General features: G+C 40.0%; 6 non-coding genes across 6 annotated transcripts; 1 reads left to right on the plus strand and 5 right to left on the minus strand.

The window, feature by feature from the left end:
- Positions 1-49: 49 nt before the first annotated feature.
- On the minus strand, positions 50-121 carry TRNAA-UGC. The gene has a single exon. It is a non-coding gene; the product is annotated as a tRNA-Ala (tRNA).
- A 3698-nt stretch (positions 122-3819) lies between these two features.
- TRNAA-UGC lies at positions 3820-3891 on the plus strand. The gene has a single exon. It is a non-coding gene; the product is annotated as a tRNA-Ala (tRNA).
- Positions 3892-6851: 2960 nt separating this feature from the next.
- TRNAT-CGU lies at positions 6852-6925 on the minus strand. The gene has a single exon. It is a non-coding gene; the product is annotated as a tRNA-Thr (tRNA).
- A 5606-nt stretch (positions 6926-12531) lies between these two features.
- Positions 12532-12603, minus strand: TRNAA-AGC. Its single transcript has one exon. It is a non-coding gene; the product is annotated as a tRNA-Ala (tRNA).
- A 5527-nt stretch (positions 12604-18130) lies between these two features.
- TRNAA-CGC lies at positions 18131-18202 on the minus strand. Its single transcript has one exon. It is a non-coding gene; the product is annotated as a tRNA-Ala (tRNA).
- A 6005-nt stretch (positions 18203-24207) lies between these two features.
- TRNAK-UUU lies at positions 24208-24280 on the minus strand. The gene has a single exon. It is a non-coding gene; the product is annotated as a tRNA-Lys (tRNA).
- Positions 24281-24425: the final 145 nt, after the last annotated feature.

Here is a 24425-nt window from a genome sequence, read left to right on the forward strand (position 1 = left end):
TCAAGGATTAAAGGGTGAGAAGTCAGCTGAAACCGTAGTTCAGCTAAAGTGGAGATGCCGGGGATCGAACCCGGGACCTCATACATGCAAAGCATGCGCTCTACCACTGAGCTACATCCCCACAACTGAAAAAAACTTTTTCCTTTGTTGACCAATAGTGAATACGGTTTACACTAGACGTTCTGTGTGCTCCTTCAACCTACACTTGTAGAAACATAATCAGGCAGATTTAAAAAATACTTATTAAATAATACCATCCATAGATTCTGTGTATTTTCCCTTAACATTCTTAGAATTTATCACGACCAATCACGTAGATTTGTTACTTGACTAGATGTTTCCTTCTCTAGCAAGATAGCTTCAATAGGGCAGAGCCTGTACTGTTTTCTCGTAACTCTGTATCGAGCCCTTAGCATAGAGCCTTGCAGATAGCGGCCACTCAATAAAGAGCTGTGAGAAATAAATTACAGGCATATTCTGTTCAGGATGTATGTTACAGAACAGAAAATCTTCCAGTGAAGTGTGTGTGGGAGAGGAGGATTCACAAATATATATACAAATGATTTCAGTATGACAAGTCCTCTGGCAAGGAAATGCTTATGTAACTAATGGCAGACAAAAAGTATACCACATTCTTGGCCAGAAATTGATGGCTTCCGGAGTCTTGAAAGACAAGACTTGGCCAAGAGTTGTACTTGAGGATCAATTTGGCCTTGCAGGATGAGTGGCTGTTCTCACATTTCCACCATAGTTCTAGGCGCTAGTGGAGTATGAAGGCCAAAGTGCCCGGCAGCAATTTGCTCAGGCTTGTGATGGGACTATGTCGGCCAACAGACCTAAGGCAAGAATTGCGGGTCTGAGATGCATTAGTTGGTTTTATTGAATTTACCCTTGGCAAACAGCCACAGAAAAATGAGATCCCGTTTGTCAATGGATGGGACAGCCCCAGCCTCTCAGCGACACTGAGATATGGATAGTTCACAAGGTGCTGACAGTGTATTTGATAATTCTGCTGGAGACTGGATGGGTTAGATCTAACACTGTGGACTTCCAAGCTTCAGAGCACTGTGCTTGGAGCAAATCGTTGAGCATTTTTCAGAATTGTTCACAGTCACACCTGCCAAAATCGGTCCTCCTGTTTTTCATCAACAAAAACATAGTCCTTGCTCTCTTTCAGCATTCAGAGCGCATATTAGGCAGACGAACATTCCTTGCCAGGCCTGTCTATGAATCGGCTTAGGTTGCTCCATTGACTTTCTGGTGTTACTCCTAGCATTTGGAGCTAGGTCACATCTCCAACTGTGCCCCTCCTGCCTCGCAACCCCACTCTTTCCTGCCTTGACTACTCTGCAGGGCATGGGCACAACTCCTCAGCTTCCATCCCACTCTTTCCTCTTGTTGCAGGTTCCTCGGCTTCCCCTGGTTTACCTCCCCCATGGAGGCCGCTTCTCTACTATTGGAACAAATCTTGTTCTGTCCCAGTCAAGGTGTTCCTGGGGCCTCTGGAGTACTGGAAATCTCCTGGGAAATAGCCAGTGCAGTGATAGTGCCCTACCTCTTCCCCAAATTCCTCTGGGTCCAGCTGTGTTGGCAAGAAGGGAGGGTAGGATAACGTACACTTTCCAAGACCTTGGGAAGGTCCCAAGCAATGTGTTCACCTTGTACATTTGAAAAATTTGCATCCATGAGATTTTGCCATAATCAAGTTTCGATTCCAAAAAGGGAGACTGATACACCGGCTGCCACATCCAAAGAGGCAGCAGGCGTGCAAATGATCCACTTCCCACCCAGGCAAGTACTGAAGAAATTGTGTGTTGGATGTATCTCAGGAAGGGTGTCAGGGCCCCAGTATGGAAAGAATGGACACATTGGTGGCTCTTATTCCAATTCATGGAGAATGGTGGTGCCAGGCCATTTTTAGTGGTAGAGTGATTTTTCTGGTGAATTGCAATAAGGAACAAGCCTCAGATGTGATAACTATTACACTATTGCCTAACAGTCAATGTTCCCAAATTCTTAGAGGACCATCCTCCCAGACTTGAGCAGCGCCAGGTCTAAATGCCTAAAGGGTTCCACCTGCGGACTGCATTGACCAGCTCAGAAGGTGCTAACCTTTGTGCTTTTGAATCCAGTTTGTGATGAGTATCAGGGTTTCCAATTACTCCCCACGAAAGAGGAATTCTTTGTAATTTTGGTCAAAAGCTGAGTGATTTAGACCTTGTCCCTTGTTTCTGATCTATTGGAGGCTGAATAGTTGAGTGAAGTGTTGTTGCGGTCCCTTCCTTCTTTCTTTCCTTTGTCCCTTGTTTCGATTGGTAGTAGAGCTTGTTCTCATGCATGAGATTTGGGTTTAATCTCTGGTGTGTCCAGGTGTGTCCCATTGCAAAATAGCCTTTACCTGTAGATGTGTTTTATTTAGGCTTTTTGCTTTTCTTAACCTATTCTTACTCATCTTATCTTTCTTTCTCCTTCTCTTCCTATAGCTAGTGGCTCTATTCTCTAATGTTCAGAGGCTTTCAAATATCAAGAGAAATTTTCTGCTGTTTGTAATTAGTATACAACTCATTCATTTTTAAAAATTAATACTTCAGGATATTCACATACTATTTTCACAATATATAAGAAGCTAAGTTAAAAAATTTAGATACCCCATACACATTTAAACATTTAGCATCTAGCTATAAAAATTCATGCCTAATATGTTAAATTATTTTATCTGTAAATGTTTTTAAATTTTTTCTCTCATTTTATTACAATGAAGTTTAACAGTACAGAAAAGTTACATGACCTTTGTGGATTTATTTTATCTTTAAATGTTGGAAACACCTTACTACTGTGTTATTGTCATAGTATAGTAATGAAGCATTCATCAATACCTCACAACAGTGCTTCTCAAACTTTAGCATACATCAAAATCACCTCTAGGGTTTTTAACATAGATTATTAACTCTAGACCCACATTCCCAGAGTTCCTGACTCATGGGTCTGTGGTGGGGTCTTAGAATTTGTATTCTTAGCAAGATCCCAGAAGATACTGATGCTGCTGGTCCAAAGACCACACTTTGAGAACCACTGTCTCACATTGCAATCTGTTTCTAAAGTGTTGTAGCCTAGATTTACATTTGAATCTTCAGCATCTCTCTTGCAATTTTTTATTTCACAGGATATAAGGTAGGTTTCCTCATCCAATCTACTGAGTAGGATTTTCCTTCTTGGACCAGGCTGAGATTTATATGCATAATGACTGGATAATTCCAAGCCTAGAACCTGAGACTGAATGCAGCCTACAGGGTGGCTGTCTCACAGTTCTTCTCCAGATTACAGTTTGGCTTTGAACTTTGTTGTGTTGTTGTTATTTAGTCGCTAAGTCATGTCTGACTCTTTTACAATCCCATGTAGCCCCTCCAGGCTCCTCTGCCATGGGATTTCCCAGTAGTGGGCTGCTATTTCATTTTCCTTTGTACTACAACAAGAAATGTCCCAGTGCTTTGCTGTAGTCATCTATGGTTCTTTTTCTTTTTTTTTTTTTTTTAATATCAGTCTTTCCAAAAGGCCCTTGACCTGAATGACTTTTATGCATGGTCCTGCTGGGGTAAAAGCCAGTTTTACAGTTGCTTGTTTTAAACTGGGCCTTGTCAGGTTCAAGAGAATCTGAAGGCTTTAATGACACTGATTTACATAAAACATCTTTCTGACATTTAAGTCCTCTAAAATACTTGCACAACAACGTAAAATACACATATTTTTTTTAATGCGGAAAGTTGACCGCATATATGCATAAAGAAAAGTACCTGGGAGCCACACGGAGCTTACCGGTTTGGGGATGTAGCTCAGTGGTAGAGCGCCTGCTTTGCATGCATGAGGCCCCGGGTTCGATCCCCGGCATCTCCAGTTTGTTCCTGAGTATTCACTCAGCGGTGTTTTTACACGTTGGATAAACAGACAAAGTCGTTCTTCGCACTTTGGATATTTCTGAGCAATTTAAAGTTTAAGTATTACTCTGCTGAAAAAAAGTGCACCTTGCTTCGATCGCCAAAGTCCCATCGAACTGATCCTATAACTTTCTTTTGGAGGAGGTGAGAAGTGGGAGGGGTCAGAGAGCAAATCAGCCTGAGACAAAGACTAGGTTGGTTTCCACTCCTGTCTTTTTTCCCCAAAAAACTCTTTGACCTTTGTCACAAGAGCTTCTGTCTTAGTAGGTCATAAACAAACATTTTATTTCTCATTCCATTTTAAAAGAGATCATAAAAGTACACTACCGCTATCAGTTCAGCTTAGTCGCTCAGTCGTGTCCGACTCTTTGCGACCCCATGGGACTGCAGCACCCTAGGCTTCCTTGTCCATCACCATCTCTTCGAGCTTGCTCAAACTCATGTCCATTGAATCGGAGATGCCATCCAACCATCTTATCCTCTGTCGTCCCCTTCTCCTCCCGCCTTCAATCGTTCCCATCATCAGGGTCTTTTCAAAAGAGTCGGTTCTTCACATCAGGTGGCCAAAGTATTGACATTTCAGCTTCAACATCAGTCCTTCCAATGAATATTCAGGGTTGATTTCCTTTAGGATTGACTAGTTGGATCTCCTTGCAGTCCAAGGGACTCTCAAGAATCTCCTCCAATACCACAGTTCAAAAGCATCAATTCTTCGGTGTTCAGCTTCCTTTATAGTCCAACTCTCACATCCATACATGACTACTGGAAAAACAACATCTTTGACTAGACAGACCTTTGTTGGTAAAATAATGTCTCTGGTTTTTAATATGCTGTCTAGACTGGTCATAACTTTTCTTCCAAGGAACAAGAGTCTTTTAATTTCATGGCTGCAGTCACCATCTGCAGTGATTTTGAAGCCTCACCCCCCAACCACGCCCGCCGCTCCGCCCAAAAAACAAGCCTGTCAGTGTTTCCACTGTTTCCCCATCTATTTGCCATGAAGTGATGGGACCAGATGCCATGATCTTAGTTTTCTGAATGTTGAGTTTTAAGCCAACTTTTTCACTCTCTTCTTTCATTTTCATCAAGAGGCTCTTTAGTTCTTCTATGAATGAAGCAGGGCAAAGGCTAATAGATTTTTGCCAAGAAAATGCACTGGTCATAGCAAACACGGTCTTCCAACAACACAAGAGAAGATTCTACACATGGACGTCACCAGATGGTCAACACCAAAATCAGATTGATTATATTCTTTACAGCCAAAGATGGAGAAGCTCTATACAGTCAGCAAAAACAAGACTGGGAGCTGACTGTGGCTCAGATCATGAACTCCTTATTGCCAAATTCAGACGTAAACTGAAGAAAGTAGGGAAAACCACTAGACCCATTCAGGTATGACCTAAATCAAATCCCTTACGATTATACAGTTGAAGTGAGAAATAGACTCAAGAGATTAGATCTGATAGAGTTCCTGAAGAACTATGGACAGAGGTTCATGACATTGTACAGGAGACAGGGATCAAGACCATCCTCAAGAAAAAGAAATGCAAAAAGGCAAAATGGTTGTCTGAGGAGGCCTTACAAATAGCTGTGAAAAGAAGAGAAGCAAAAGGCAAAGGAGAAAAGGAAAGATATACCCATTTGAATGCAGAGTTCCAAAGAATAGCAAGAAGAGATAAGAAAGCCTTCCTCTGATCAATGCAAAGAAATAGAGGAAAACAACAGAATGGGAAAGACTAGAGATCTCTTCAAGAAAATGGGAGATACCAAGGGAACATTTCATGCAAAAATGAGCACAATAAAGTACAGAAATAGTATGGACCTAACAGAAGCAGAAGATATTAAGAAGAGGTGGCAAGAATAGACAGAAGAACTATACAAAAAAAGATCTTCATGACCCAAATAATCATGATGGTGTGATCACTCACCTAGAGCCAGACATCCTGGAATGAGAAGTCAAGGGGGCCTTAGGAAGCGTCACTATGAACAAACTAGCGGAGGTGATGAAATTCCAGTTGAGCTATTTTATCTCCTGAAAGATGATGATGTGAAAGTGCTGCAGTCAATATGCCAGCAAATTTGGAAAACTCAGCAGTGGTCATAGGACTGGAAAAGGTCAGTTTTCATGCCAATCCCAAAGAAAGGCAATGCCAAAGAATGCTCAAATTACCGCACAATTGCACTCATCTCACACATTAGCAAAGCAATCCTCAAAATTCTCCAAGCTAGGCTTCAACAGTATGTGAACCATGAACTTCCAGATGTTCAAGCTGGATTTAGAAAAGGCAGAGGAGCCAGAGATCAAATTGCCAATATCTGTTGGATCATAGAAAAACCAAGAGAGTTCCAGAAAAACATCTACTTCTGCTTTATTGACTATGCCAAAGCCTTTGTGTGGATGACAACAAACTATGGAAAATTCTTCAAGACATGTGAATACCAGACCACCTGACCTGCCTCCTGAGAAATCTGTATGCGGGTCAGGAAGCAACAGTTAGAACTGCACCTGGGACAACAGACTGGTTCCAAATCAGGAAAGAAGTATGTCAAGGCTGTATATTGTCACCCTGCTTATTTAACTTCAATGCAAAGTACATCATGAGAAACACTGGGCTGGAAGAAGCACAAGCTGGAATCAAGATTGCCGGGAGGAATATCAATAACCTCAGATATGCAGATGACACCACCCTTATGGCAGAAAGTAAGAAGAACTAAAGAACACCTAAGTAGTAGATCCATACGATAGACCATTAGTAGAGAGCCTGAGAGTCATTGAGAATACAAGTGCAATGAGAACAGGTTGTGGAAATAAAAAGTTCCAATCAGTGAAGTTGATCTACCTTTAAAGATGGTATCAGACTAAAAATTCTTATTTATTGTTAAAACTAAGGGTTCAACTTTTTGAGATGAAAAGCCAACAGGCCCTGCTGGGATTCGAACCCAGGATCTCCTGTTTACGAGACAGGCGCTTTAGCCAACTAAGCCACAGAGCCAGCTATTCGACAGTTGAAGCTTCCTTTCTGATCAAATGCTACTCAATTAGGTGAAGAGCTGTGTTAATTAAAGTTACTACCCACTCCGTGGATAGAAGAGACGGGCGGCTCCATGAAGTCGCAAAGACTCAGACACGACTGAGCGACTGAGCACACACCCACACTGCTCACTCTCTTCTCGAATAAATCGACCTTATAGAACAGACAGAGCCGCGATGAAGACTCCTGGAACTTAAGCAACAAAACACTTACTTGCTCTCGCACGGTAACGGAGAAAATGTACTGAGAACAACCATGGAATGGGAAAGAGTGGATACGAGCTGAGTGTTCATTGTGCAGGAAGGAGCTTCTGTAAGTGAGGCCAGAGACTCTCTTATATTTCACCGGATTGTAATAACTTAGAATCCTCAAGTGAGTGGATATTCTAAAAGTAGAGTGAAAGGCTCTTCTAGCAAAATAGGTCAGTTAGAACTTCAGTCCAATTGATGCCATTCCTGGTTGTTAGGAGATGGCACACTTGCGCACTGAAAAGCAAAACAAACAACCCCAAACTTCAAACACATTCAGACTCTGCTAACAGCTGCCAGCTTGTGCTTGCTCTTGCTCCAGGAAGCAGGAGACTGTCAGCATGGAGGTGGTTAAGTCAGAGCTCACTTAACGGTTTTCTGATTCAAATCCCAGGAGCCTTTGCCAGCCCGAGGCTGGGGAATGGCCTCCTTTCCTGCAGCTCCTAGAAGGCGCACAGACGGAAAATACTACTGGCTTGGCTTTGGGAGGCATCAGACTCTTTCTTCTTTATATTGCCTTCTTCAAATGGATATTCTTAGTATTAATGTTTTCCACATGGACCCTCAACTTGTAGAAGCTAAACAAACATTAACTGATTGTACAGTCACGAAACTAAGAATCCATTCTTAAACTGTTAACTCTTGCATCATGATTTTCTGCCTTTAATTGGAGTAAGACCAGTGCTGAAAGGGAGTGAGTTCAACTTAGCAGATGCCACTGTGCATCTACCCAGCTTCCAATGCCTCATCAAAATACAAAATGGAAGGACTGCAAAATTCTTTATTTAACCACGTGAACGCTGAAAGGAGCTCTGAATGATAAGACCTTTGAATCCCAAAGTCTTATTGCTTTTTTGAGTCAAATGTTCTGATATTGCCATTTTGTATCCTATTCAGAATGATTTTGATGGCTCAGAGGGTAAAACCTCTGCCTGCAATGCGGAAGACCGGGGTTCAATCCCTGATTCGGGAATATCGTCTGGAGAAGGAAATGGCAACCCACTCCAATACTCTTGCCTGGAAATTTCCATGGACGGAGGATCCTAGTAAGCTAGTCCATGCGGGTCTCAGAGTTGGACACGACCGAGCGACTTCACTTTCAGAATGTTTTTATAGTGAATATAAATGTTTCTTGCTAACCAAGATAGTCATTTAAAAATCTAATCTATACTAACAAACTTCCATGATTAGGACTACACTTCTACTCCATTTATAGTTACTTTTATATTTTCTGAGTTTGGGAAACAACACCTTCAGAATAATAATGGGCTAGGAATCATGGTGTTTCTGAATTCCAGGTAGCTGAATTGTTTACGATCTGGACTAGGTCAATTTCAGTCACGGAAGTACTGTTGGGAGGACAGCATTTAAGGTGAAGTATCTTCAACAAGAGTGATATTACTTTGTACCTACTACGTGTCAGGTATTGAAATCAGCTCACTTCATTCGCTCAGTTGTGTCTGACTCTTTGCGACCCCATGAACTTCCTTGTCCATCACCAACTCCCGGAGCTTGCTCAATGTCCATCGAAATCAGTTCTATGGATACAACTAGGTACAAGATGGCCACAGATGATAGAAAACAAAACAAGACATTTTAATGAACATCAACTATCATAATAAAAGAAGTTAAAGATGACAGATGAGCAGCTAACAAGGAGGTGTCAAACATACCAGACATAATAAAAGGGGGGGGGGTGGTGGTGGAAATAAAGACAATGACTTGGAATAGTGACTTAAAATTTCCTCACCTTGTGGAACAATCATTTCAAATAACTTAGAATTTATCCTAAAAGAAAAACTGGGGGGAAAAAATAGGATCCTTTGAGGATTAAACACAGGGAATTCTATGTGAGCAGATTAGATTTTCCCAGCACAATTTTTTTCTGTCTCTTCAAGGTTGTTATTAATTTTTAACTTTTATTGGTGAATAGCTTATTTAAAATAACAAAAAATACAAATATTGCATTTTTATGCATCTCGCACGTTTTTTACTTTGTTCATTAGAACAAAAAGTTAATCCTTTTGTTGTTGCCACTTGTAGCAACTGTGAAATGGATATTCTAGTCCCCTTATCTAACCTTCCTCTCCTTTGATCACCTCATACTATAGGAATTCAAAACATGATCATCTGATCGCCTTCCCTGAATATTTAAACTCTCCCAGATCTCCCACATTTTCCTGAGGTCCTGTTGTCCAGATTATGTCCTTGTGAGGAGAAGTGCTCTAGTTGGTTTCATTCTCTTCATCTAGTGTGCTCTCTCTTTGGATCTGAAGGGCCAATATAGATACGAAAAAAGACAGACTAGCTTTCTTTTCTACTTACATACCAGGACATATTTTATTTCAATTACTGAGAGGTCATTAGTCACAATTTAGGATTAAACTATGCAAGGATTGCCCTCCACTACAATGTAGGTCCACTGGATCTCATTTCTCCGAGAAATGAAATGAATAATGTGTGTTCTTCACTAAATGACCCTGAGTTCACATCTACTTTTCTCTAGCCATAAGACTGTGCAGAAATTACTAAATGGAGTCAAACTCAGGCTAGGCTCAAAGAAATTTCATTGCTGGTAAATAAAAGGAGTGTTTTTAGTCTTTTTCTTCAGTGCTAATGTATAAAGATCCACAAATAGATTTTCCCCAGCCTTCTGCTCTGTGTGTTCTTAGAAAATAGCTCCTTTTTTCCCCCCTCTATCTTTGTTTCTTTTAATATTATTTGGGAGAAAAGAAACCATACAGAATATGAGATCGAGTCTTCACTATTTTATATTGTTGATACCATGATTACTTTCCTCTTAGGGACCCAGAGTCATATGATAAATTAAAACAAGACTTGCCTTATGAAGTATTAGCTCCAAGTTGTCAATATCAATTCCCCTTTCCTGGGGTAATTTTATTTCAGAAAATGTAGTGCCTTTCCTTGCTTTAGGTCTAGGTCAGAGCCATTTCAAATCACGGATAGATATCCCTCAATTTAAATTTTGGGGAGGAAAGCTGATAGTATACTTGTTCTGTCCTGGATGGCCCTGAATTATTAAATGATCCCCTTTCTTCCCAGTAATGAACTTTGCAAACACAGGGATCTCAGGAAATAGCAGTTTTCAGTTCATAGTCCTTGAACAACTGTGGTAGAATAAAAAAAGAGAGAGAGAAGTGTTTTTCTCTATTTAGCAGACTGCTATGTGAAATTAAGTTATATCCCCATCCATCACCCCATCTGCCATTGACTTGGCCAATCTGGGGACTACTCATGGATCTATGACCACCTCAGTCACTAGTGGTGTCTCTAAAATAAGGTTAGGCTGAGAAAGGGATAAGCCTGCAAGTCTACCTCTCTTATGTCTCCTCCTACCTTTGTGGATATTTGGAAATAATTTAAATAGAGACTTTCTAGGCCAGCAGTTCTCAACTGTAACTGCATATTCAAATCACCTAGTGATCTTTTTAAAATGCTGGTGTCTATTCCACTCTCCGGACAAATTAAACTAGAACCTCTCAGTGCAGAATCCAGGAATCAGATAATTCTAGAGCTCTCAAGGTGATTCCAGTGTGCAGCCAAGTTAGAGAATCACTGCTTCAGGTTGAAAGAAATGTATGAGCTTGGGGAAACTGTGTTGATTTTTATCTTTCCTATCCCTTCCATCACCCAGTGAACATTTAACCTACCAGATAAAATAATTTAGTCAGGACACTGTTCTTAAACTGCACCTAAACCTTTTAAATTAGTTAAATTAAGGAGGGTCTTTTCATGTGGTTTGGGATAGAGAAATCTTTTAAAAAAAAACGAAAAACAAAAAACAAACTCACCTTTGATGGAGTAGGGTCATAGTCTGGTGACCTGAAGTGACAACAAAAGCAGGTAGTCATTACAACTCAAAACTGGTTTCTAGGCAGAACTGTTGATATCTCACAACCGCTAGCCTTGTCTGTGGGTATATGGCACACTGAAAATGGGAGGAACAAGGAATGAAATAGTTTGTGAACTGTTTCTTTATTGATGGCTTAGCTGGTAAATGCTATGGCTACTATTTTAAGTTTGTCGAAAGTGTTCTAATATCTTTAAAGCTGTGTTGGAGCTAAACTATTGTAGGCCTGTAATAAATATTGATAAGAGCAATTGTTCAGTAAATAACTGCAGAGAATGATTTAGCTAACAGAGTGCAAACCTCAGTGCACCACACTTTCAAAGGCCCATTTTAAGATCCATTCTTTAATCTTGTGGGTTTTTTCTTAGTCAGGAAGCACAAGCACTAGATTCACCCACGAACGGTAGACCAAATCATTAGAGACCAACAGAAAGGATGATTGCCCTTATTATCTTTTTAAAACTGGACCCTTGTACCTCTAAGAACTTGGAGCCCTTGACCACAGCCTCCAAGAGCCACACAGAGCTGCCCAGAGGCCTCCCTGAAAAATAAACGAAAGTACAGAAAATGTGTTTTTTTTTTTTTTAATTTCCTTCATTTGATCATGTGACAGGGTGTAACGAATTGGAAATTGAGGCAAAAGCACCGAGACACAAGAAATGCTGCATTCCAAAGGGGTCTAGCCCTTCATCAAAACAAAGGAGCTGGCCAAGGAAAGTCCTTACCCACATGAAAGGTATAAAAGGGCTGGGTTTAGGAAAATAAGTTGTTTTTTTAAAGAGCGTTAAAGTTCTTAGAATCAGTGAGGCAAATTTAGAGACTACAAAAGAAATCAGTATAGAAGGAATTAAATCCAGACTGGTATGAGCGCCGCGAGCTCACTGGCAAAACGCACTGAGGGGAAAACGTGTCTGTACCAAAATGTTTCACTTTCACTCCTTTGTGTTCGATTTCTGAGAAAACTGTCACGTTTTGAGAAGCGAAACGTATCCAGTGCTTTCACAGCCTGGGAAGAGTTTCTTTTCTTTCTAGAGAGCTTCCGGTGAAATCCATCTTTCTTATTGAGCCTCTAGGTACGAAACCCGAGACTGGAGCTCAGCCTCCCATCCCATTCCCCACCCCAAACCCCAGCAGAAAAGCTAAGTGAAAATCCTAAATCTTCTAATTTAGAGTTTAAATGGATACCTGTCAACCCCCGCCACCCCCGCCTCCCGCCATGGAATAGCGACCAACGTCATTTCTGATTTCACTTTGTGGAAAACATCTCTAATCCCTGCTGAGGATGGAAAGGAATAAAATTTTAAAACGTAAAGATTACTAACATAACCCGAGCAAAGTATAAGTACCTGATGGCAAGAACGGTTAATCTTTAGGTTTTACAGGAATGGACTGTGACCATTCCATCCCTTGGAGAGATGTATTTCCGGAGCTGAAAAGAAACAAAAGGTTGGAGATGCTGGGGATCGAACCCGGGACCTCATGCATGCTAAGCATGCGCTCTACCACTGAGCTACATCCCCACTCTAACGAAGTGGGCTTTTCTAAACTATCTTCATGAAATAAAACAAATTTACATTTTAAATTATTTTGCTATTTTCTGAAAGATACAATTCCCACCCTTGATTTCATAGTACTGTATTACCAAAGAATTCCGATTAGCCTGTGTCTTGCAGACATTCAGAGACTGATGAAGATACAATGAGCTCGGAAATCTGAGTAGGCAACAGCCTCCCAGACCTTTCTTTTCAGAGCCCTTTTCTCTTTTGTCAAAAGATGTGTGAGACAAAGGAAAATTCCTTACAGGAGAGATAAAAAATAGTTTGCCAATGACTGTCTTTAATTATGAAACCTACCAAACTGTCTTCAATTCTGCATCCCATTCCTGAACTCCAGAAACCGCTATGCAACTATTCTTAGAAAACAGGGAGCCAATGAAGGTATTTCTTCCTGAAGGAAAAAATAAGGAAAAGTAAATTCCTTCCACTTTTAGCAACTGAGAGGACTGAAGGGTGAAGATGTTGGTTTGCTTCCTGCGGCCTTCTGATCCTCATTTAATCCAAAGAATACACATCAAATCCAGGGAACACGAATCCTCGGATCTTGCTCTGATTCTTCGGAAAGAAAAGCCAGAAAGTAAGAGATTTGTCACTTCTAACATTGAGGCAAGCCCTCTGCTTCCATGGTGCTTATCTTCTGCAGAGTGAGTGGTTCTTTAGAATTCAGACCACTCTCTCAACAAGAGATGCAAATCAAAGTTTTTTCCTGGCCTAGTCCCCAAATACGAAAACCTGTGAGCCAATCTGGAAGAATGAATAATAATGTCAAATAGAAACAAAAGGAAGACTGAGGATACAGCATGCTTACAGGCGCGGAAGTGTATGTAGTTCAGAATGGTTGGAACTGAAAGGAGCAAGGCAGAGAAATCAGCTTGACAAGATATAACCAGCATTTCTCATCCTTTCACCTTGCTAAGATAACCTAAATTTTATTCATATAGTAAGAATTTGCATAAACCATGAATCATCTGAAATAATTATGGTTTTTCCATTTCCTTTTGCCAGGGATTGTTTTCATGATAGTGCCATTACCCTCTGGTGGGTAAGATGCACTAGGCAATCAGCCTAAAATTTTTGGAATTTTTTCCTTCAGGATAAAAAGAGAAACATGAGAGATGAACCACACATCTTAGTTTAGCATTGATATCTTATTTTCAAGAAAAGTTTTCTGTAACAATCTGGAAGCTTGAGAGAAACAGATAAAAATTACTTTTTTTTGGTAAATAATGATTATTCCTTTATGAAAAATGTAAAAAAAGCCTTTCTGGAAATATTAGTTTTCTATTGCTGAATAGCACTCCAAAATTCACAGCATTAAAAAAACTGATGCTTATTATCTCAGATTCTGTGGGTCAGAAACTCCACTGTGGCTTGGCTGGGTAATTTTGGTCCCAGGAATCTCCTGAAGTTGAACTCCAGGTATGAGCAGTGCATGCAGGGCTCTGGAGCATGGACTGTGTCTGGAGGATCAGATTCACACGTGGGTAGAAAGCCTCAATGCCCCCTCATATATCATGGTGGCTGAGTCAAGTAGAAGACTGCACAAGGGTGTGATTACCAGGAGGTAAGGATACTGGGGGGGAGGGCCGTTTTGAAGGTTATCCTTAATTGTGTATCAGTATTTATTATAATACCTGATGTAAGTAAATAGTTTTTAAAAAGGAAATGTGTGGATGGATAGAGAGACAGATGCTTGCATCTCTGAAGGAATAAACAGGAGGACACTTTCAGTGGATACTTAAGAGATTTGGAAGTGAGAAATCGTGACATTTGGCTTCAATCCTCTTAACTCCATTAGAAGAGATGGAAACTGTATAAAAATGTATAAATTGTCAAAACTAACATTAAACAGTTATAGAAAATCTGATTCAATATACAGCCATTTAAAAAACTGAATTTAAACAAAATTTCCAATCAGAGACAAATTTACTGGCATGTTCTATGAAATCCTAAAGGAAACAATAACCTCTGTGTTGTATAAAATATGCCCCCCCAAATGGGAAAACTATAAATTATTTTAGGTTAGCATAATATCTATATCAACACCCAGTGGAGAAAATATAAGAAGGGATAATTATAGGGCCATTTTACTAATAAGCACAGAGGCAAAAATGTCTTAAAAAAGAGCAAACAGACTTCCAGTTTCTGGTTCCATATATAAGATGCTTGAAAGTCACCACTTCATTCTGTCAAGAAGGAAAATCTGAACAGAGTGAAAAATCAACACCTCTCCTAGAATTTATAAGAGAGGTGAGGACACAGGGCAACTGGCTTCCCCCAAGATTGGAGAGATATACAGGTGAATAAAGGGAGTCACGACTTACCTGAGCAGTGACTCACAAGTGGAAACCACAGGAAGAACCAATACCTGAACTGTTGATGATTTGCTTGAGGACCCAAGTAGGCAACTCTGATCACTAAAAACTTCAGGGACACTGAGTCACGGCCTGGGCAGGGTAGAGGTGGGGTCTCCACATTTTTGTGTGATTTACCCCTAGGACTTTGACCAGATTCTCACATTAAACATCTAAAAATCGGGGGTGGGGTGGGGTGGGGGTGGGGGGGCGGTGGGCAGTGGGGAGCGCACGTAATTCCTTCATTCTTCCAGCAGAGGGGGAAGAAGAGGAGCCACATTGAAATATACCAGTGCTATTGTTCTTAACAAGGCCCGATTTCTAAAGAACCCATTTAACCAGACCTTAACCAACTGGGGTTTTGTCAGAGCCTAATTTACCTAGAAGAAGGGAAATACTCAATTCCAACTGTCTCTAGACTTTCACATGAGAGAAGGAAAAACCCACTCCAGCATCCTGTAGCTATCCTGTCCCACCTAAGAGTGAGAGGAGACAAAACTGAGAAACAATCTTGAAGTTCATCAGCCAGAGACAAAGGGTCAATAAAAGACTGAGACCTAATCGTAGGTCTATAGAAAGCTTCTCCCCCAGCACCTCACCACCGCATTACTAAATTCCTGTTTATCCTTTTATCAAGTACACCACGTTGGGCTATCCAGAAAAAATTACAAAGCATATCAGAAGGCAAATAATAATTTGAAGAGAAAGAGCAATAAAAAAAAACAGACATGGCAGGAATTAAAAAAAAACTATGATTAAAATGATAATGGATCTAACGAATAAAGTAGCTAGTATGCAGGAACAGATAGGCAATGTAAACAGAAAGATGAAAATCCTAAAAATACCAAAAACAGAAGAAATGCTCAAGATTAGAATACATAGTAATGGAAAGGAAGAATGCCTTTGATGAGCTTAGTACAATAGACATAACTAAGGAAAGACTCTGAAACTTGAGAATATATGGGTAGAAACCTCCAAAACTGAAAAACAGAACAAAGACGGGTGGGGGATGGGGGTGGGGGAACAGAATATCCAAGGGCTCTAGGACTTGTGCAAAAAAAATATATAACATGTGTAATGGGAATACCATAAGGAAAAGAAAGAAAGAAATAGAATATTCGAAACAATGACTGAGAATTTCCCCCAAATTAATGTCAGACAGTAAACCACAGATCTGGGAAGTTCAGAAAGCACCAGAAAGATGAATGAAAAAAGAAACAACAACAACAACAACAAAATCTACATATAAGCATATCATTCTCAAACTACAGAAGATCAAATATAAAGAAAATAATCCTGGAAGAGGTCAGAGGGAAAAAAAAAATCTATAGAGGAACCAAGTCTAGTGACTTACATGTGACTTCTATTAAGAAACTATGCAAACAAGAATAGATTACAGTGAAATATTTAAAGAAGAAAGCCACAACCTAGAACTCTGTGCCCTGAAAATTTTTAAAAATGAAGGAGAAATAAAAACTTCTCAAACGAAAATGGAGGGAATCTGTTCCCTGTATACCAGTCTTTTAAGAAGTGTTAAAAAAGTTCTTTAGAGACAAGACAAATAATAGAAACTCAAATCTTCATAAGGAAAGAAAGAATATCAAAGAAGGAATAAGGGAAGGTAAATAAAAACTTTTATTTTTCTTAGTTTAATTGATCTGACAGGTAAGTTTGTTCAAAATTACAATAGCAACAATGTGTTTGATTATGAGATTATGGCTATATTGTACACATACTTATGTATGTTTACATGTAACTAAAATAAATGATAGCAGTGATACAATGGCTAGGAGGGAGGGAATTTTGGATATTTTCCCTATTACAAGGTAGTTACACTACCTGTGAAGAAGTATAGTGTTATTGGAAGGTGACCTTGGATTAATTGCAAGTGTATACTACAAACTCTAGAGCAACCACTAAAAAAAGTTAAGGAATTAACTGATAAGCTAAGAAAGGAGAATTTAAAAAAAAATGTTTTTGTGGTTCCTCAAAAATTTTAAATAAAAATTTACTGCCACGTAATGCATCAATGTAAAATCTGGGTATACATTATTAATATTGTGATTTACAATAAGAAATATATATTTGGTCTTCATCCCTACTGATGGCAAAGAGTTCTTAAAATCGTTAGACTTTTCTAAGGTGAGAGGAGCAAAAGTGTTTCTGATATGTTAATGAGGTAAGTTTTGGCTTGCGACTATAATTAGGAGCTGGTTGTTAGAACAGAGAACAGTTGCGCTATTAAGGGTGCCGATTTCTTTGGAAGGAATGATGCTAAAGCTGAAACTCCAGTACTTTGACCACCTCATGCGAAGAGTTGACTCATTGGAAAAGACCTTGATGCTGGGAGGGATTGGGGGCAGGAGGAGAAGGGGACAACAGAGGATGAGATGGCTGGATGGCATCACTGACTCGATGGACGTGAGTCTGAGTGAACTCCGGGAGATGGTGATGGACAGGGAGGCCTGGCGTGCTGCGATTCATGGGGTCACGAAGAGTCGGACACGACTGAGCGACTGAACTGAACTGAATTAACTCTGCCTTCTATTTCCACAGGCTATTCCTAACCTTTACCACATTCCCAGACCTCCTGCTTTGGACTGTGACTAGCTCTTCTCCACAGAAATCTTGAGTAAAGCCAAAGATGAAGTGAGAAATGAAGAAATTTCTCTTACGGTCCTAGGGTGGATCCTTGAATACCGATGTACAACTACTACACCACTACTAAAACACATGCTAGCTTTTCCTCTCCTTAAAAAAAAAAATTACTGAGATATTTTAATTATTTTCCAATGCAAAGTTGGAATGCATAGAACCTCCTTTAATTGAGATAAATAATTCTTTGAAATGCAGCTGTTTTCCCTCTTCCTGGCATTTATAGGATGAACTTACTTCTGAATTGTCTCTGGCTTTGTACTGCTTGCTGCCTAACAAAACATCCCAAGGAGGTTTCCAGGAAGCAGAGAAAATCGTGATGGTAGTTAACCAAACGGAAGACCAATAAACACATATATGGAAAACTGCTATATTTAAAGGGCAAGATAATGTCCCCCAAATGAGAAAGAGCTAAAATATTTTGATTTAACAATGCAAGGCCAAAGTTTAAATTAGACAGCAACAACAAAAGTAGGATAGCATGGAGATGCCGGGGATCGAACCCGGGGCCTCATACATGCGAAGCATGCGCTCTACCACTGAGCTACATCCCCTAGTGAAAACCTGCTGCCGGGTAGGATTCCTGTGCTTTTAAAAGGTCAATGCGTTTTGTACAATTTGGGCTTTTTATTTCCAACCAGATAGTAACCATCATTGAGGATGAATTACACTTAAAGCCGCTTTCGGATTCTATCCAAGCAATCCCCTTCGGAGATGCAGTGACAACATGCAACTCATATCGTTACTGAGAGCAAAGCCCAATTTCATTCAGTAGCTTCAGCACAAGTGCTTTCTCTCGCGTTGGCCAAATCGAACCCCATGTGGAAATCACTGGGAGGTTTTTTTCAGAACGTTGAAGCATGGTCTACAAGCCAAAGGCTCAGAAAAATGGGATCCCCGGCCCCCACCCTCCCACTCCGCCGCCCTTTTCTTTGTAGCTGAATGGTTGAATGGTCAAATGACTCTTTGGAGCTGCGTCTTTCTACTTGCTCTCGCTTGGAGGAAAAAAGACAAACGACAACCAAACCACAAACAAAAAATGTCCAGATTGTTGAAACTGTCAAAATCTTGCCCCAGTCTTTGTCGCCATAGGCAACGGCTCTCTCCACAGAGACCTTCTAACTCTCCTGAAATCTGAGTGGTTATCTGTGAACTGTGGCTTCATGAAAAATCTTAGATTTAAGAAGCCCGAATTCCCTGTTTCCCCCTTTCCTTTATCTACTGGCCAGCTTCTCGTTCCGCAGGCTACTCCGCGAAAGAATGAACCTGGTCAGTTAGGAGCGCTCATCTGCAACCTAAGAACCTAAGACGGGTAGAAGAAAAAGATGTTTTTCCCCTACCTTACACTACTTTATCATCCTAAATCCCAGATGAAAAATATTGGTGAGCCATCAGCCAATCAATGAGGGAAAATATACAAAGTGCTAAAATAAGCCCTTATTGTTTAAACCATTGAGATTTTGTGGATGTTTTCTTTAACATCATAATCAAGCCTATATTTAGTGAAACAGGGAAATTATCCCTTTTGTTATATGAATAGCAATTCTATTTTCCCAGTCTGAAATTTGTCATTGACTTTGCTTGTGGACTTTTCCTTGTTATAGAGGAGGCTTTGCTTTGTTTTGTTTTACTCTATTATTATCCAAATAATGCATATTGCAGAAAATTTTGAAAGTAAGCAAAGCATAAATATATTAAAGAAAATTTACCTATACTCTTACCACTCTTTCAGAAGCTCTTTTGAAATCAAGTTTGTCAAATGTTCCTTTAAATAATTTTGGATTTTTAATTCATTATTGGAATAACCTTCCCCACTCCAAAGTTATTAAAAATTTTACTTGTGGTTTTGAAGTACTTCTACATTTTGTATTAATAAATTTCAAACACTGTTTAGAATTCACCCTGCTGTAAGTTGTGGGATATTAAATCAAAATTTTTTTGTCCAGGTAACTACTCATATTTGCCATCTTTACTCATAGTGGGAGATTATAACCCACTGTGCTCAGTGTTTACAGATCTAGCAGTCAGAAATAGAGTATTTACTCATAATATTTGAACTGTACAATTTATCTAACAAATAAATCTAACAGATAATTGTTAACAGATAAATCTAACATAGAACTCCTGATAAGAACAGAGTTCCTCATAATGAAAATAGCATTATACCAATTAGGAGAATCTAAAGCCTAACTACAAATTCTTTGTTTTACTCCCCTCCTTGCTTTTTTTTTGACCCTGAAAGTTATAGTGACTCTTGTTCTTTTCAAATGTGTATCTGAGTTTCCTTTCAGATGTAAATTTTACCTTGTTTATGATAAAGTCTTTTGTTGAAAATATGTATATCTGAATCTCTTTTCAAATATATATTTTATCTTTTTACTATGATGTACTCTGTCTTCAAAGCATGCACACACTTGAATAGCTTTTTAAAAGTATATACCAACCTTCTGAAGTTAATTTTCTTGTGAACAGAAGGATCTCTCTCCCCAGTGACTTCCAAAGTAGTTTCTTGAAAATTGAGGGATTCAGAGTCTTGTGGAAATGTGACCACTGACTTAGAAAAATTTAAATATGGCTTTTTGCATACAAGAATAATGGGGGAAATACCCTGGAAGGAATACCCTGGAAGAAATAAATATCCAGTGGAATTTTGACTTCTAAGTCTTAACTCATGTATTTTTATGAGTGAATAATTTGGGTAGAAGAAAATCATTGTCATTCACACACACACAAACCATATATTAGTCTTTAGGCATAGGAAAGTCAAAGGATGGTGAACTAACACTGAACTAACACTGAGTCATGTCCAACTCTTTGTGACCCCGTGGACTGTAGCCCACCAGGCTCCTCTGTCTAAGAATTGTAGAAGGATATCATATATTAGCACTTTATCAGAAAGAATTCAGGTAATCTTGCATAGTGGCAATTTACCAGTATTTGCACATAGCCTCTCCCAGACTTTAGTCCTTAATAAATCCCCAAATAAAACTGAAACTTACAGCTCCCACATTGTGCATTTTTATTTCAGTCAACATCTGTCAACAGAAGGAAAAAAAAAAGCACAATGTGAGAGTTTGAGTTAAGTTTTATTGGGGGCAAAATGAGGACTATAGCCAGGGAGTGGTATCTCAGATAGCCCTGAGGAACTGCTCTGAACAGGTCTCGGGGAAGATCAGTATTTTATATTATTTTAGTGAAAGGGGGTACATGCAATCAAGCACACTTTTTGGCAGAGGTTTGCTGGTAGTCAGGAGGAGCAGATGTCACCATTAATGATTTTAGTGCTTTTCTAGATATAAGAAAATGTAAGGACTTGGGGTCATAAAATCTCCTGAAAATATCTGTTTGAAGGCCTGTTCTGCCATTTTTTTCCTGGAGCACAGAGCGCCTCATTCCTGATCTCCACTCTGAATTCCTTTAATGGTGTGTTGAAGGTCAGCAGCTGCAGTGGCTAATGACTTAAATCCTTGGAGAGGCAAATGGCAAAGTGGCAATTTTTAGTTGGCATACCTCATAAATATGAGTGAAATTTTGCATATAGATTTTGAGTGTGAGTTACAGAACTGCTTTAATTTGTAAGAATTTTGCACATTTATATATTTTCTTCTGTTTATTCAAATACATTAGTTCTTATAACTCTGTTGTCCAATATGGTAACCACTAGCTCATGTGATTCTTGAGTACTGGAAATATGACCAGTCCAATTTATGTGCTATACATTTAAGAGGCACACCAGATTTCAAAGAATTAGTATGAAAAAAAGAATGTAAAGTACTTAGGTACTATGTTTATGTGGATTATTTTTTTCTTTCATTCTTTTTTAAATAGCTTTTTATTTTGTATTGGTATACAGCTGATTAACAATGTTGTGATCGTTTCAGGTTAACAGTGAGGGACTCAGCCATATATGTACATATATCCATTCTCCCCCAAACTCCCCTCCCACCCAGGTTGCCACATAACACTGGGCAGAATTCCATGAGCTATACAGTACAACCTTGTTGGCTATATGTGAACTATTTATTGACATGATAAAGTCAAGTGTTGCCCTAAACGTCGCAGACTGAGCGTCGAGAATGAAAAGAGCCATGAAATCTGGTGCAATAGGTCAGGGGACCTGCAGCCTCTATTGGACTGAGGTGCAGAGTCCACTCTGAGTCCAGCTTGTATTTCTAATTGCAGACTACAAGACTTTTTTTGATCTTAACTTTCCCAAGACACTACACTGACATAGTCCAGATCTCCTCGTTTTTTACCCCAGGCCATTCCCTTCTGGGCTGGCCTCAGGAACAATCAGCAAGTGTGTAGGCAGTGTTCTTGCCTGCCGCTGACCCGGTGTTCCATGCTTTCATGAGCCCAGTCATACTCCCTTCTGAGTCTGGCCTTGGGGTTTGTAACAAGGAGATCATTCTTAAGAAAAACATGAAAGATAATCATTAACACAGTTTCTTAATATGTGCTGTTTTTCCAGGTGCTATTTCTGTGGAATTTCTCAAGGCTATGAAAGTACATTATTAGGAATTCCCACTACAGTGAGGGAACTGTTGACCAAAACCACCTGCCTTGGCCAGGCCTGCATGCTTGAGTTGTCGCAGGCAACAGGAGTTCTAGATAAGGAACATGGTGCTGCCACTGAAAACTAACTGGGAGAATTCAGAAGCGGCCAAAGGCTGGAGAAGATGACCAACCTTCCAGAGTCCTCCCTGGGATCCGTCTTGGTTGAGTAATGTGCATGCCACCAGGGAGCACCCTGAGATTACGGGCCAAGCAGGATGACTGTCTAGAGATAACACAGAAACTAACCCCATTACCATAAAACCTGAGACTACAGCCATGTGGCAGATCAGTTCTCCTGGGTTTCCTTACCTTGCTGCTCTCTCCTCAGGCCCCCCTTCTGCAATAAACTTCTTTGTCAGCACAATGTGCCTCCTCTGACATTTCCAAGTGTGAATGAGAGCCCACTCTTGGACCCTGGAAGCAGGTCCCCCTTCCTGTAACAGTTGTATTTTAGATATATTGGATTAAATTAAATGCATTATTAATTTCACTTGTTTCTTTTTATTTTTTTCAATGTAACTTCTAGAAAATTTAAAAATTATATATGTGGTTGGCATGCATGATTCACATTATATTGGGCAGTGCTTCCCAATTTACCACACTTTTGCTGATATCAGAAATATACAAGACCCCACTTGGCATTGTTTTCTTCTGTCACAATGCAGAGTAATGATTTACCAAAGACACTGGACATGATCTTAGTTGTACTATACACCAAGACACAGAGACAAGTTAAAAGCAGCCCCATTTCCCCATCCCACCTATTTTTCTCCCTCATTGAGACCGGTCATTTTTCTGTTTCCTATTTTACATTCTAGAGATCTGATGAATCTTTTGGACCAACTAAGAGACAAACTGTTTCAGACAAATGGAATCCTTCCAAGTTCAAAATCTACTTCATGGGATTTCTGTGAAGAAGAACAAAACTCTCATACAGTCAGAGGCCAGCAAAAAGGAGAAAGCAATCACCTGACCTGGATTTCTAAGCATTCCCTGGGATTTCTAAGGAAGTTCAAGGAACATACTACTATCTGGAGTCCATGATCACTCTGGCTTAAGACACACTTTCCCGGAAATACCATTAGAGTTTCCAATCTTCAAATCACAATAAGCCCTTTTACATTCTCACTCTACACACTCTCTTCCATGATAAGAAAAACCTCCTTAATCACAGATTTCTGCAAAGTTGCCATCTTAGGGGTTTCACTGTGGCTACCAATACCTTCACAAGACTGAATCTTAAATTTGCAGGCATCTTCTTGTTCAATCGCTCAGTTGTGTCTGACTCTTTGTGACCCCATGGACTGCAGCACACCAGGCTTCCCTGTCCTCCACTATCTTCCAGAGTTTACTCACACTCATGTCCATTGAGCTTGTGATGCTATCTAACCATCTCATCCTCTGCTGCCCCTTCTCCTTTGCCTTCAGTCTTTCCCAGCATCAGGGTCTTATCCAGTGAGTCGGTTCTTCTTATCAGGTGGCCAGATTATTGGAGCTTCAGCTTCAGCATCAGTCCTTTCAATGAATATTCAGGACTGATTTCCTTTAGGATGGGCTGGCTGGACCTCCTTGCAGTCCAAGAGACTCTCAAGAGTCTTCTCCAGCACAACAGTTCAAAAGCATCAATTTTTCCGTGCTCAGCTTTCTCTACGGTCCAATTTGGCACATCCCTACATGAGTACTGGAAAAACCATAGCTTTGTACTATTTGTCGGCACCTTGATCATGTTCAAACCCAAGCTCCTCCTCTTTCCAGGCTCAATCTAACACCCACAAACCAAAAACACAACGAACTATCCGCAAGCAGAAAGGAATTCATTCTTCTCCATACCCATTCCACCATGGAGGAGTCCTGTTTCTGGCTTATTTGAGCGAATGTCTCAAAACCTTGATTATTCGATTGCATACTCTCTAAGGGTTGATGACTTAATCTTCAGGGAGGACCATGGCCCAGAGCAGAGTGAAAACATCTTTTCGACATAAGGAAAAATAAATCGTAACATCGCCCGAACAGGGACTTGAACCCTGGACCCTCAGATTAAAAGTCTGATGCTCTACCGACTGAGCTATCCGGGCTCACGAAGGCTGGGGCTTTCTGACGGCCCAGTAAGGGAATATTTTCAATTGTGATCCATGTTAAAAATTAGTCTTGCACACGTACCTCATATACTCAAGCCAAGAGCAGCCGGCAGAGGCCACTTCCACACTCACTAACCTGCTG

Source organism: Oryx dammah, unplaced genomic scaffold, assembly GCF_014754425.2.
Source record: "Oryx dammah isolate SB20612 unplaced genomic scaffold, SCBI_Odam_1.1 HiC_scaffold_11, whole genome shotgun sequence".
Taxonomy (NCBI): domain Eukaryota; kingdom Metazoa; phylum Chordata; class Mammalia; order Artiodactyla; family Bovidae; genus Oryx; species Oryx dammah.